Genomic DNA, 14,541 nt, shown 5'->3' on the forward strand with positions numbered 1-14,541 from the left:
GAAGGAAGAGCAGAGATAGAGCTGTTGACAGTAGCTGTCTACTGGGGAGTGCCTGTCACAGGGAGGTAGAGGCATCATGCCCTGTAGTTAAATGTGTTGCATCTGAAATCAGTCTGTCTTGGTTGTATGCTCTCTTTATGACAATTCCCTGTTTTTCTTACCTATAAAGTAGAGATACTAATAGTACTCATTTCTTGATTTATTGTGACGATTAAGAAATATATGGATGTTTGTCAAGTGCTTGACATGATTAGGCATACGTGTTACCATTGTTGTTACCTGAAGACGTGTAGATGTTAGGCAAGTCTGAGTGGAGCATAGCATGAGAGTGGTATATATTTATTTACATTGTCCTGACTCAGTTACACCGGTTGTTAGATTTTGGAGATAAAGCAAAGGTCTTGAGCTCATTTGTTAGTATCTTCACCTAAATAACTATAACAACCAATGTTCAGATGATGCAGAAAGGTGCCATAAAGTCATCCTCAATATCACTGTCATTGGATAAACTTTTTTTAGCACTCTTAAACATATATACACACATATACCAACACATGAGCATACATACATATATACATGCACATGCACTTTTTGAAAACTTTGTAATGTTTATATATCGAATTGACAAGTGGAGGGAGGGATAGACACAATTAACCTTCAATCAGATGGTACCCTTTTTTTAAGGATTTATTTATTTTTATTTATTGGATGAGCTCATCTTAGGCAATTGTGGACAGTTGGGGACTGAATGAGTGGGCAGAAGTGCTGTGATCTTTTTAAAATGTTTTAAAAATTTTATCTTCCACATAGTTTACATATTTCATAGTTTTCAAATATATGGTTTTAAGAACATGATAAAGTTCCCCTTTACCTTTCCTGCATTGTTCATCCTTTCTTATTTTTGTTTCAATCTTTTCATTTTCTTTAAATGTGCAAGATTTCCCTTTCCTTAAATAAATATTTGAATATATGTTAAGTAGAAAAATTGCTGTTTACGAGGAGTTTAGACAAAGGCAATAAGTATTTGTTCAAAAATATATTATTATTTTTGTTATTATGTATATTTGTGGGATGTTGCCCCTGGATCTCTGCCTGCTAAGGCCATGCTGGAGGCCACAGGTATGTGACACACCATATCCTTGGCTGAGACCTCAAGCTGGCCTGTTCACTGGACATGCAGCAAGAATGATGAGCTGAATCCCAGTCTCTCTTCTCTGCCCCTTTAATGAACTGTGCTAGGACTTCCTTTATAAACAACTCTAGGAAGTCAAATGTTACATTCATCCTGCTTTTCAGCAGGTAAAGAGTTTGCCCTGAGACACAGCCAGCTTTCTGTGCTTCCTGACCTTCAACTTTATTGGAGGGATCAAAGAGACAGGCATATCTAGCAGCCTGTCACAGTATCGTGGTTGGGTGGAAGTATTGTCAGGACCACCTTTCTGCCTGCCCGTTTTCCTACTCTTTATAAGCGTGTGACTTCTTTCAAATAAACTGACATCCCCTACTATCAGTTTGTCTCCATTGTTTCTGCTGCAGAGGATCACTGTGACCTCATCCCCGAGATTAGTTACTCCATAAAGTGAAAACATGTCTTTTGGAAACTGATTATTAAAACTGAATGTTCCGCATTTGCATGCATTTTGTTGTGAAAGATGTTTAATTTGTGTATGTGTATGTCTGTGTGTGTATGTGTATGTGTGAGTATGTGAGAGAGAGAGAAAGAAAATGTTGTAAAGTATTTGAGGGCCCAAGGATATAAACATTGAGTAAATTCTCATCTTGCATGCACCAGGATTCCATAACGGTGACAGCTAATGACCTGCTTGTTATACTTCCTATCTAGCTCCCTGCTTGTGGCCAGGGATAACAAAGCAGTAAATCCAAAACCCTTAGGATTATACACCCATGTGGGAGAGCTGAAGGAGACTTCTGGCTCCTGACTTTGGATGAGCTCAGCTTAGGCAATTGGGGACAGTTGGGGACCGAATGAGTGGTCAGAAGAACTTTCTCTCTTCTGTCTACTCATTCACTCCTTCCAATAAAGGGTCTGGCACAGTGGCCTAGTGGCTAAAGTCATTGCTTTGAACGTGCCAGGATCCCATATGTGCACCAGTTCTAATCCCTGCAGTTCTACTTCCCATGAAGCTCATTGCTTGTGGCCTGGGAAGGAAGTCTAGGATGACCCAAAGCCTTGCCTTCCTGCACCCATGTGGGAACCTGGAGAAAGTTCCTGGCTCCTGGCTTCACACTGGCACAGCACCAGCCATTGTGGTCTCTCAGGGAGTGAATCATTGCATGGAAGATCTTCCTCTCTGTCTCTTTCTCTTTGTATATGTAACTCCACAATAAAAATAAATAAATCTTTTTTAAAAAGATAAATGAATCTTAAAAAATGTTATTTGTGTAAGAATTGCCAGGGAGAGAAGAAAAAGGAGGAAGAGACAAAAAATCCTGCACATAACTGCTTTTGTCCTGAGAACCCACAATGATTGTGGCTGGGCTGTGGCTGAAGCTGAGAGCTTGGAACTCAGTCCATATCTCTCATGTAGATGGCCAGGAATCCAGATGCTTAATCCATTACCACTGTTTCAGAGTGCATGATCAGGAATCCAGAACAAGGAGATGGAGCCATGAATTGAACCCAAGTACTCTAATGTGGGACATGGCTGTCTTTAGTGGCAGCTTGCCTTCAAGGCCCAACAACAACCCTTACTGTGATCATTCTTTGTGTCTTTACCCTGAGATAGTTTCAAGTTCCATGAATGAGCGAATGCCACTTTTTCGTCAGCAAACCTCTTAGAAGGCTTTGTAGATGTGAGTGCTCAGTGTTTGAACACAGTGATTTGAAGTATAACATAGTGATTGGCTGAAATTTGTCTTAACCTTTGAGAATAAGCTGTAGACTCAGAACTAGGTGTTCAGTTCATGTGGCAGTAAAGATGCTGCTTAGGATACCTGGTCCTCTGTTGGGCTGCCTGATTTAAGTCCAGGCTCCCCTGCTTCTTATCCAGCTTCCTGCTAATGTGCACCTTAGGCTAGAGCAGCTGATGGTTGAAGAATTTGGTTCCTGACACCTGTGTGAGAGACCCAGATTGAATCCTGGGTTCTTCTTTAGTCCGGCCTGTCTCTGGCTGTATGGCAAATGAGGAGTGAACAGGTGTTGGAAAAAAAAATCTGATTCCTTGTCTTTCATAATAAAATAGTCTCAAGAATTTGCCATTAGTTTGTATAGATTTTTTTCATATATAGCCTTAATATTACTAGATTACCAGTGATTCAATTTTTTCTTCTACTTAACAAGCAAATGTGTTAAAGTACAGAAAAGCATTTTGAAACAATGTGTTTCCACATTGTTAACAGTTTAATATGTTATGTATTTTCTTAATCTGTTTTGGTATAATTTTTTAGTAAAAATTGATGACATCATTACATACTGGAAAAGATTTTACACATGCACTATTTTTTGAAAGCAAGGCCTACAAAGAAGTAAGGTATCATTTTTGTAAATATTTATGTGACCTATTCTTTGGCCTTTGCTCTTTTTAGCATGTACTTAAATTTTAGGCAAATATAAATTTGATATATTTTGATATTATATTTCCTTTTATTTGTGAAAAGCTGCATACTATGTGTTCTTTTAACTTGTAGAAAATTATAGACCAACAGTTTTGTCCAGAGGGATTTGCTTGGGAGAATTTCACATCAGAAACTCCTCCCCCAACCCCACCAACACTTTCCCACACAAGGAAATCAGGGGAGAAGCAGGGCCTCCTACTCACATCCATTAAAAGGGCAGTCTGAATGCAGACCGCACTGTCGGCCCTTTGCTGAGACATTTGCCTGCTCTATCAAGTGCAGGAATTTCTGTTTCCTCATTTTTTCCAATAAACTAGGTTAAAATTGGTTAAAACATTATAGACCAAGTGACAGTACTTACATTTATATGAATAAGCTAGTAAATCTTTGGGTTTTTTTGGACATTTCTGCCTTCCACAAAAATGCATGTAATCTATGTTTTCTAAGAATAACATACTTTGAGTTTTAGCTTTTTATCAATACAAATGTAACATGATGTATAGAATTCTGTGGGCTTCATTGAAGTCCAACAGACATTGATCATATCAGCTATATTAAAAGGTGTGTTTTTTGCCAGCAAGCTTTAAAAGTATCTTAAGACCTTTATGGTTTCACACAATTGCAGTTTGTTTTCTCTAGAGATGATTGCCTTGAGGTAACTGACCAAACTTTCCAAGCTCTACGACTCTAAGTCTTTTTCCTTTGCTTGAAGCTTGCAACCTTTTACATAGCCCTTAGCTGATTACTTGGCCAAACAATTCTTGATCTTACGTAAGAGAGCACCATTTGTTGGCAAGTCATTTGCTTACCTGAAACTCATTTATTTTTTCAATAATTTCTTAAATACAATGTGTTTTACTTAGAATTGGTTAAAATTATATGTGCATTGGCTGATACATTTCTGCTCTGTGATATTTGCTTATTTTTTGCATAGATATTTTAATAATATTTTGTTGTCTTTAAGTGGGAAGCTTTTACTGCTAAAAGAAACATCAGTGACCTAAAGAAAGAAATGATTGCTGATATGCAAATGTGAGTATTTTAGTATTAACATTTAAAAAGTTTATTGCATTATTTTATTAATTAGGTAATTCTGTCATAAGGACATGTAACAAGTTTTCCAGTGAATCTGGCATATTTGATTGTGAAGTATCTACTAGTGTTTTTCCAGATGAAATACTTAGGTTCCTGAACTATTACTTGGAGGAGACTTATGTGATATAACTGTATAAAATCATGTTTTTCACATTTTCATATTGATATGGTCCTGAATCAGCAGCTTGTGTTGGGTTATTGATTTGGAAACCACGTTTTTCCCCATGGATGTGGTTAGATCTGTTCACTTGTCAGTCAAGTGACTCGCTTGTAGAGATGCCTCCCTGCACATGGAACTTGAAGTTGCACATACCACTCTCCTCCAAGCCCCCACTGGAGCCCATGTTGAAGAGAAACTCACACTGTCTTGCAGGAGATGCAGCACAGACATGTATAGAAAAAAAAGTAGGTTTTCAAGCCAGAGATGCTGGAGTCAGAAGGATGAAATGTAAAGGATGAAGCTGTGACACAGTTATGCTCCAAATATCAACATCTTTTGATAAATTTGTGAAGAGCAATCTTATTATCTCAGGTCCTCATTTTTCTGCATAAATTGACATTGTTTTGCAATATTAAGCTGGATGGGAGAATAAACATGTGATGTACAATACAAGGGGGAAAATAAGTGTACTGTGAGAATGGTCTTTGTTTTACCAGAATTGATTTCTTACCATAGTGTGCTGAATATTCAGCATTCTTGCTTGTTTTTCTACTCTCAGCAATTGAATTTTTAATGTTTGTTTCAGCTCTGATGATCAAGAACTAAGAAGATTCTTTTAGAAGTTACATTTGTAATATAAAATGTTTAAGTAATAAAGTAGTAGGAAGATTTTACAGAATTGCTGATTTAAAAAATAAATTACCATTGTGATCCACTGGGTCACGTTACAATGAAAAGCTTACGTTTCTCAGACCCATGAAGTTTGTGTTTTAATCCTGGCACTTGTCATTTCTTATACTTCATTTAAACAACTTGCTCAGTTGCAAAATGATGGATTGGGATCGGCTGACTTTGATAAGCTCTTCCATTTCAGTAATTTGGCTCTGTGTCACAGTATTCATGGTAGTCTTATTTTGAAGTGGAATTAAAGCAATTCCAAGCTTCAGTAGAACACACTATCCTTCAGTAACAAATATTGGTTTTCCCAAGATAAATACTGGGAGAGATGAAAGAGTGTTTTGATCAGAATAATCCTAGAAGATCTGCTTTTAAAAAGATACTGTGTTATTTAGAGTAGCTAATTTATGGCAGTGGTAATTTTTTTGAAGTATGGGTGGTTTCTCTTGGAAAAGTAACTTAGAGCTGCTTTTTTCTATTTGCAGTTTATCTGAAAGTGAGTTGGAAACTTTACAAAAAGACCCTTATGTGCTTAAACTTCCAGCTAAAACCTTTAACAGAGGTACAGTATTTTTCTCTGCACACTATAACCCCTTTATAAAATACATGTTAAGTCTTTACATATTCTGATAGTTAATTTCTCTTACTAGAAATTAATATGGTTGTTTAGAAATATTTTAGATTCTGGAACTATGAAAGATCTGTTCAACCCCTGATATAAAATACATGTTAAATCTTTATATTTCTGATTGTTAATTTATGTTACTATAAACTAATTTGATTATTTAGAAATATTTTAGATTCGGGAACTATGAAAGCTCTGTTCTAAGCTCTCCTTTGAACTACAAGGTTTGAGGTTTTATTTCCATAGCACTAATGGAAAGTATTTCTGTTTTCCTTTCTCAGTGGGGCTTCGGAGGATGATAAATGATCAGTGCTTTGACCTTTAAAAACCAAATTCTTTTTTTTTTTTTTTTTTTTTTTTTTTAAAGATTTATTCATTTTATTACAGCCAGATATACACAGAGGAGGAGAGACAGAGAGGAAGATCTTCCGTCCGATGATTCACTCCCCAAGTGAGCCGCAACGGGCCGGTGCGCGCCGATCCAATGCCGGGAACCTGGAACCTCTTCCGGGTCTCCCACGCGGGTGCAGTGTCCCAAAGCATTGGGCCGTCCTCAACTGCTTTCCCAGGCCACAAGCAGGGAGCTGGATGGGAAGTGGAGCTGCCGGGATTAGAACCGGCGCCCATATGGGATCCCGGGGCTTTCAAGGCGAGGACTCCAGCCGCTAGACCACGCCGCCGGGCCCTAAAAACCAAATTCTTGACATGTTAGTTATTACTAGCTTTTGGATATGAGTTAAAGAGTCCTTAAGTGGAAAAGCATTAGATTGTTTATATATTAGATGCATATTAAATTTTCATGCATATTGAATTAAATGCTTGAATTTTCATAAAGTAATTATCCTAAACATGAGAATTAAAATAGTTGGCTTTTAATTTAAAAGGTAGAAAAGCTTAATCTGAGTCTGGCTGCAATAATTAAAGCAAGAGAGGACTATTATAAGATATATTTTATATTGCTATCGTAAGATGTATTTTATGTCTCTATCCATTCTTTGTTGAGTTAGCATATTTAATGATCTCAAACTATTTTAGTAAGTAATTAAAATATGGGGCTTAACTCAATTTCTGTGGCATTGAAAACAAATTTATAATTATATAGAATCACATTTTAATAACCTTAAAAAGTTACAAAATTCATTTTGGGGAGACAAGCTTCATTAAAATTAGTCTTTTTCTGTATTTTAAAAATATCAAATTATTACAAATTTGAAGCAGCAACATAATTGGAAAGGGGAAACCACATAGAATAAATTTTTATCTGAATCTAATGAATAAGTCCTGGGGAGGGTAAATAATGTTTCAATATGTTGTAAAGGACTTATGTCAGTCACACTGAATGAAATATTGCACGCTTAATAATTGTTATTTTTGTAGTGTTTACTTTTGATTTTTATCATTGAATTTTACTTTAGAAGGATAACCATTATTTCAGAGTAGTTTGCAAAATGGTAGACCTTTTGGTTGTTTACAGAAAAATTGCTTAATTAGTATGTATAAATTGACTATTCACTGATGAATCAAAAGTAGTTTCTGTTGCCCTAGAGTATATTTTGTGTTTTCTATTTTGCAAATCAGAAGCACTTCATAAATGGCGCAGATGTGCTTCTGTCTTGCAACCTTTGTCAACTGAAACATATAAAAGCATGCTGCCATTAAAAACTAAACAAAACCAAACTGCATGTCCCCTTAAACTTCCTACCACTCTGAACTATATCCAGCACATTTTTGCTTAACCTCTATGTTAACTTAAGTATAATAATTATTTTTTGAACAAAGTTTGATTCAGTTCTGTCTGGTAGCAACATAAATTAAGTTAGTTAATGGTCAGAACATACCTTAACCTTTAAAATGGCAATAACATAACTCAATGGTAATTGTGGAAATGGGATTCCAACTTTGTAGTATAGCTAAATGAAGCTATGAAAGAACTAGTGCTTTTGTGGAATCCCAGCACATCAAAGGGGAGGTTGGAGCCAATTGAGCCATCATGTTGGAACACTTTCCTTTGTATTTTCATCCCATTCTTAAAATAATATTTAAAATATACATCTGGAAAACACAGATTCCTTACACTTACTGTGAGTTAGTTACCTTTGGAAAAAGAGCTGTATGACATCAGATATATACACATATTTGCACATATATACATTTTTCTTAGAGGTTATACTATAGTACATTTTTTATCTTTTTGCCCATTACCTGTTTCTATCATTTTTCTCCATCTTCAGTGTACTCCTATTAATTCTTCCCACTTTACAGTCCTCTTGCACATTGGGAGCACAATGAATGATCAGCTTGGAAGGAGCTATGAATCTTTTGTGTGTAAGGTTTTTGGTCTGAATAACAAACTTAATCTTTCAGGATCTTTGAAGTTGTAATTTTTACTTAGTAGCTAGTTGATTTGCAGCTTTAGTCCTCTGAGTAGACACATTAGGGAGAAATCCTTTGAATCTGTCGTTATTTGGAACTATGCCTCACTCCAGATTTCTGCACATTTTCTACTTTCTCAGGTTTCATCTTCTAATAAGCAAAGTAGAAAAATGAATGGCTTATAAAAAATGATGTGGTCCATTTAATACAGCACATCCATGAGGAATAGTTGGTCTGACATGCAAGTCAATTGACCTAACTTTATAATAGGAACCATACATTGTTTCAAACAGATTAATACAAATTACATAAAGAACACTTACATTGTTTTGTAGAAGTTAATAAAGAAATGGTCAAATTAATTTTGATTTCTTAAAAGGTGCTAAAATAGATGAACATTTTAATGTCAGGCTTCCATTGTAAAAAAAAAAAAAAAACTTAAGCTACTCTTGAAGAGTAAGCTTTCATTTTAGGAGACAAAGATATTCAGGATAATACAATTTGATAGATAAATAAGCTACATTATTTTGTCTAAATGAAAATATATTATTGATCTTTATATCTTATTCAAGCATAGATTTATCATGTTGCTTTTATTTTTGAATATGTGATTGAAATTAAAATACAATATTTTCTGTGGTCATAAAAACAATGCCAAAATTATTCCCATAATTATAAATATTTTTTCTCCACATAAATTTTTAAAAAACACATGTTTATATATTTTGACAGAAAATTTTCTGATATTGACTGCTGTTAAATTGTTGGCATCTGAGTTTGTTCCTTTGTGAAATGTCTGCCCATTTCCCGTGCCTATTTCTTGAGTAGTTTGTTTGTTTTGGTGTTTTGGTTGTTCTGGAGTTCTTTTGATATTCTGGAGATTAGCCCCCTATCACCTATGTAGTGTGCAAAGGTCCTCTCCCGTTTTGTGGGTTGCTTTTTTACTTTGTTCATTGTTTCCCTTGCTGTATAGAAGCTTCTTAATTTGATGAAGTCCCATTTGTTTATTTTGGTCTTGATTGCTATTGTTTTTGGTGTCCTTTTTAGAATGTCAGGGCCTACACCTAGATCTTGCAGGGTGTTTTCAACATTTTCTTCCCAAAGTTTGAAGGTTTCTGAATGTAGATTTAGGTCTTTTATCCATTTAGATTTGATCTTAGTGTATGGTGAGAGATGTGGGTCTATCTTCTTGTTTCTGCAGACTATTAACCAGTTGTTCCAACAGCATTTATTGAAGAAACCTTCCCATTTGCCTGGATTGTTGTCTGTCATTTTGTCAAAGATTATTTGGCTGTATCTGTGTGGGTTCCCTTCTGTTGCTTGTATTCTGCTACATTGTTCCTCCTCTATCTTTGTGCTAGTGCCAGGCTGTTTTGATAACCACCACCCTATAATATGTCCAAAGGTGCGGAAGTGTGATTCCCCCTGTTAACTTTTATTCTTCAGGATGTTTCTAGCTATTCGTGGTTTTTTGTGTACAAAGACATATAGGGAGAATCGGCAGCGATCCTGATAACCTCTTAACAGGCGGTCATATGCACAGAGCAGGGTGGACCCAAGAGTGGGGCAGGTAGACATTAGGAGGCTTGTATCCCAATCCTGGAGACTCCTGGATCCTCACTAAGGGTTATCAGTACGCTCATCAAGGACTACATTGCAACTGCCAAGGAGACCAGGGGGAATTAGAGTGCCTTTGGAGACCAAGAACTCTGAGGTCATCCACCCCCATTTGTCTCTCACACATGGGATGGAAGATGCCCAGATCCTTCCCCACAGGATCCAGAGTCATCAGAACAACAGGCAGGAGCCCTGAGCAGACCTCAGAAACAGAAGAACAGTAAACTTCCTTCGGGACTAGGGAGAAGAGCTTTCTCTGTTCCTTACTTAATTACAGCTTTGGATCCCCACCCTCTCTTGCAATGACCATCAGGTTCACTCTGGAGCCCCCCAAAACAAACATACAAGAAAATTAGAATAGATAAAGAACAACAAAGAAAGCTTCGAACCAGACAGGAAACAGTCAGCGTGGATTCACATATACCTTACTAGGTAGGACACAAAGATTAGTTACTCCTAACCAAGGTATTGAAGATTTCTCTGCACACCCCTCCTAAAATGGTTCTGTGCCTCAACTGTTGACATATGCCTTATTAGAATTATAAGCCAGTTTAGACTATCCTAAAATCTGCCACATTCAGCAAAATTATGCTTCAACACTATAAACTACTAAATACTAAAATGAAAATAGACACGAGACAGCTGAATAGTACCCTATAGCCATTTAAAGGTGTATAGCACCCGGTTGTGTATAAACTAAAATAGAAATGTCAATGAAGAAGTCACAGGATGTGATTAAGAACTTGCATTTTCTAACATATTAATTGCCAATTAATTCAGTAATGTTGTAAATTGTTGTTGATGTTATGTTGTGGCTTTTAATTGGTTGGGATGATATTCTGCCAGCTCTACCTTCAGACAAGAGATGGTCTCCCCAAGAAATTGTTGCATTTATCTGGACATTAAGATGCTGGACTGTATGCTTGGTGTATGCTTGCAATGAAAGAATCATGACTGGATTGTTCTGTAATACTACAACAAGGTGGAGGAATCCACCATGGTGGGAGGGTACAGGGAGGAGGTGTTGGGGGAATTCCAGAGCCTTTGAAATTGTGTCACATAGTGCAATGTAATTTAAAAAAAAATGTAGCAAGAAAAAAATTGTTTGGAAAAGGAACAGAGAATGGAGATTGCTCAACCAGGTATACAGTATTACCAAAAAGTTCAACTTAGGCTATTATTACTATCCTTGTTAGACACAGAATTAATCGGTAACTTGCACTTATTGCTTGCAACCTGTGAGAGTAGACATTGAATGTAAGTGTTGAATATATATTGATTATCCAAATGTATTTATGTAATTCAGAGTTAAATACATTTTCACAGATGAATATACACATGCATATGCAACAAAGGTACCTTATTATTTAATCAAACTACCAGCAGGGATAGTATCATGAAAAAAGAAAGTATTTTATTCATTTTTATATAACAAGCATAAACAAAGATGTGACATGAGGTGTAAAGTGATCATATGTAATTAATTCTTACTTTACCTTTGAAGAAAAGATATATAACTTTTGTACAAAGCTAGGTAAGATAACAGAAAAAAATTGTTTCTCCCTAAAATTAGCAGCAACAGCCATATCCACTATGAAGTTAGGAGAAAGAAGCATCTCTTAGTTTAGCAAAGAGGTGCATATAAAAAGGAAAGGACCAGGCTTTACTGGACAACCAGACAAATTCGAAGATAAAAATAAGGAGAAAAAAACCACTCCAAATGCAATACAGTCTTATGGTTGAAGGATTTTCTCAAGTGATACATTGAAAATAGTTGAACTGATTAAATTAATAACAGTACTTAAAATATAAAAATCACAATATACCCAATGTCCACTAATGATTGACCCAGTCCTAACTGCATTAAAATAAGATTTCCTGAAAAAACCTACTGCTTTCATGTCACACAATTCTTCCAACAAACATATTACCACTGTCTGAAGTTAGGCAATCTATGGTTGTACTTATTCACAGGGTATCAACAGCAGGTAGAACATACAAAACTCAATGAAAATCTTGGTGAGTGATGCATGGTTATATCCAGTGGCAATATTTCTTTTGTATTATGTGTTGTTGGTTTTGGATTTAACTGAAAGGCAGTATTAGAGTGAGCATGAGAGACAGAATTGATCTTAGATCCCGTAGGTCAGTCCGCTCATGGCTGCGATGCCATGGTGTGTGGAAGGATGAAGCCAGGAGCATGGAGAATCTGGTGTTTTCCACAGGAATGTCCAGAGCTTGGGGACTTGAGCCAATTTCCACTAATTTCCAAGGTTCTTGAACAGGGAGGCGGTGTTAGTTGCACCACATGAAACACGAAATTTCAAAACAAGTGATGCTGCCATGTCTAGGGCGTCTTCACTATCTGTATCGTTGGACAAGCCATGGCATATTTGTTTAGGAAATCGGGGATTCGGTAAGGCTTATTTTTCTTTACCTGAAAAGCAGGGCTACAGGGAAGAGGCGGCAGGGGTGTGTGGGCTGCGTGTTGGGTTTCTGGATTCTTGTGTGTGTTTGTGTTTTAGAGAGTAGTTGCTGTTTAGGGGAGAGGTAGCAGAGTCACACAGAGAAAAGAAGTGCCAAGAGAGCTTGCATCCTCTGCCCGACTCCACACAAACCACAGCCAAATCGAGGTCGTTGTGATGGTGGGAACCAGGAGTGTGTTCCGAGTTTGCCGTGTGTTTGCAGGGTCCTCTGGCCTTGGGCCCGCCTCTGCTGGTTTTCCTGGTTTGGAAGCAGGAAGCGGGATTAGAAAAGAGAGCAGCAGCCAGTGCTCCCCATGGTGGCCATTAGTATGTTGGTGAAGTCTGTACTTAATGGATATGAAGCATCTGACACGTTGTGCATTCAAAATGTGCCATCTCTCACTCTTCATCATTCAGTGGCCACACAGCGAGTGTAGGTGCGTTTCAGGAGGATGGATGTTGTCAGTTGTTGAGGAGGAACCTTGCTTCCATGTCAACAGATGGAAGGCCAGGCACTATGAAGCTGGCAGTATGTTGAAGGAGATGATCAGGTTGAAATGTTCAGGTTCCAGTTGTCATCGTTGTGGGCTGTTGTGAGTGAGTGAGTGAGTGTGTTTTCCCAGGGCGGGGAGTTTGAGGGCTCTTAGTTTTCCATCTCTTCTGGCTGTCCAAGTGGCTCAGGTGTAGGTAAAGGGATGTGTGAGCCCCAGATTGATGTAGGCTTAGCACGGTGTCAGTCAAGTACAAAATGAACATGACTTCTAGGACAAGGCTGTTGGCAACTGGCTGACCTGACGGATTGTGGAGTCTGGTGAATCGGGAGAGGATTGAGCAAGTGAGGACGCTGAGAGGTTGGAGAACTAGCACTTTGGTGCGAGCACCAAGTGAGCTGCAGTGTGAGTGAGTAGCCGAGAAAGCAAGGGAAGGGTCAAAGAGTTGTATTCCCAGGAGGGATGTGTGAATGGATGTCCTCGGACGCTGAGCAGTTCCCGATCATAGAGTCCAGGAACACGTATTGCCCAGTGGGGTCACGTGTTGGCCAGTATTCATTGAAGGAAGAATCAGGGAGCAGGAGCAGAATGGCAGGAAGAAGAGAGGTGCTACTCTCTCGACAGCTTCTCAGTGCTGCAGCAGCAGGTGGGTTGCTAAGTGCCAGCTGCAGAGACCTCAACTTCATTTGGCTTTAGAGCATTTGGCATAGCAGGAGTTCCAGCGGCCTCAGGGTATTCTTGTGGCCATGGATAAGGAGGCAGGTGTCAAGCTGGCTTATGCACCGACCTGGATGTGGGAGATATCACAGTGTCCCTTGCGATCCAGAAACGTCCCAAGAACAAAATGCTAAGACCCACGATGTTCATAGTTTCCTTTTTCTCTTTCTTTCTTTTTAATAATGTGTAGGTCCAAACCTATTTTCCAAGCAAGACTCCAACCAAGCAGCTAACCAAGACAAACTGGAGGTAAGTCCTGACAGTGTAATTTTACCCGTGTGTGTGTGTGTGTGTGTGCGGGAGCTTTGTGATCCCTCCTTTTTTTGCAGAACAGACATGCCCCTGGTCATTTGTTTTCTCTAGAAATCTGTTTCTTTTCTGAGTCAACACCTCTCAGGGAGTACACCAGTGTAGCAGGGCATTTGGTTCCCCCCTTCGGATGTACATTGGAATCATTGGGCGTAATGTTTTGAGAATCTACTTTCCTGAGTTTCTCAGTTTGTTCCTCAGCCACATCTGGAGTAAGCTGCCCACTTGTTCTTTGCCTTCTCGGGATAAGCGTGCTAGGTAGTCTACATCGGGGTTCTCCTGGCCTGTGTCTGTGCATTCTCCTTAGCCAGAATATTGCTGTGTTGACGAAACCTGCTTTGTGTTCTTTCACCACACAGTTGCGATCGCTAAAACCCATCTGATGTTTCTCTGGAGCACTTTCTCTGTACATCATGGATTTCTTTGCATTCTGTC

At 38.1% G+C, this 14,541-nt stretch overlaps 1 protein-coding gene across 1 annotated transcript in view; it reads left to right on the plus strand.

Annotated features, from left to right (window-relative positions):
• The window catches only part of LOC131482770 (cTAGE family member 9-like), a 565,689-nt gene that overhangs the window by 41,688 nt on the left and 509,460 nt on the right, over positions 1 to 14,541 (plus strand). The gene's annotated exons all lie outside the window — the stretch shown is intronic.

The sequence above is a fragment of the Ochotona princeps genome, chromosome 20 (genome assembly GCF_030435755.1).
Source record: "Ochotona princeps isolate mOchPri1 chromosome 20, mOchPri1.hap1, whole genome shotgun sequence".
Taxonomy (NCBI): Eukaryota; Metazoa; Chordata; class Mammalia; order Lagomorpha; family Ochotonidae; genus Ochotona; species Ochotona princeps.